Source organism: Gavialis gangeticus, unplaced genomic scaffold, assembly GCF_001723915.1.
Source record: "Gavialis gangeticus isolate Ggan-Ray unplaced genomic scaffold, GavGan_comp1, whole genome shotgun sequence".
In the NCBI taxonomy this organism is placed as follows: domain Eukaryota; kingdom Metazoa; phylum Chordata; order Crocodylia; family Gavialidae; genus Gavialis; species Gavialis gangeticus.
In genome coordinates this window covers 41,734,425-41,735,925 of record NW_017729029.1, presented here as the reverse complement: position 1 = coordinate 41,735,925, position 1,501 = coordinate 41,734,425, and positions in this window count along the sequence as shown.

The following is a 1,501-nucleotide window of genomic DNA, read 5'->3' as shown; positions in this document are numbered from 1 at the left end:
CAGGCGCGGGGCGCGCTCCGAAGCCGCCGCGCCGCCATCTTGGGCGCGGGCAGCGTGCTCAGACTGCCAAGCCCGGCCCGGCCCAGCCCAGCTCGCGGCGCTGCCCCGCCCCTCCTGGGTGGAGCGAAGCGCGAGCGCCGCCGCGTTGGAAAGAGACTAGAGACAGAGACGGAGGCGTCGGCGGGGCAGTGGGGGGGGCGGCTCTGGCTGTGGCGCACCGAGGCCCTTGGCAAGAAGGGGCGAGGGCGGCTCCGCCTGGGCACCGAGGGGCTGAGAAAGGCCCGGGGAGGTGATCAGGAGCCTGGAAGTCAAGTGACTCCCTCGGCGCGGCCTGACTACACATGCACAACGTGAAAAAGAAAGAAGACGCAACAACAACATGTGTCTCCTACACAAGAAACACAACATCGTTCCCAGAGGACTAAACATCTACGATCCTCTGACTGCTACACACGGTCCAGATACGCTTCACAGCTTTGCAGGAGAACGCCAGAGAAACTTAGAAATCACCTGCTGACCACCTCGACTTACATTTCCACTGACTGGCTTTCTTACGTACTTTCTGGCCTCCGTCTGCTTTGCTGTGCCATCCAGGAGGAGCACAAACTATCTGCTCACACTTCCTCAGCCCCACGAAGGGTGTTTGTACCCAACAGCTTGCAAAGAAGAATTTTTCCAACCATTTGAGTTGGTCTAATAAAAGATACCAGATTTACCCAAAGAACCTTGTCTGACTGCAAATGCTGCTGTTGGTTTTAAAATGGAGGTGGAGCAGGAATTGTGGGTGGGACAAGTGCATACCCCTGGATCCACCCTCACCCAGAGTCTCCAAATAGAAATCCACAGTCTTAAACTGTCCCAAGATGCTGGGAGCTTCCTGAGTTCTTCACAACAGAAGAATTATCCTAGTATTTTTCCGTAGTGGGAAAAAAAAAAGAGCAAAAGCTCAGAGCTAGCATTTTCTGAAGGGGACCTCAAATATAAAAGAAAGGTTGGGGCGCACTGCCCTACGCGAAAACGCACGCAGGGGACAGGAATTCTCTCAGCAACGACGTTTAAGCCACAATCAATACATTAGAATCTTAAGTAGGGCCCGATCTTCCCTATCCAAACCTGTTAGTCTCCTTGGGAGCCCCACTGATCTGAGGAGTCTTTCAGGCTGGAAGGAGAGGGATCCTGCACAGACCCGCTGTTTCAGCAGCAGCTCCATCCCAGACTACTAACAGCCTGTATGTGGGGTATCAGGTCACTCACTCCCAAATGCAGCTGCTTTGGGGTAGGATTCAGTAGCAATTTAATAGCAAACATCAATACTGATGTGGAGAAGTGCATTGGCGATGCATAGGGGATGCACGTGGATGCATGTGCACCTCCTGAGACTAGCCATGCACTCTCTGAGATTGGCTGCTGCCGACACTGCTGGCAGCGCCTCTGGGCAGTTGCCACTCACCACCCCCCACCCTCCCCACCCCCCTGCTGCCAACACCACCAGCAGTGTCTG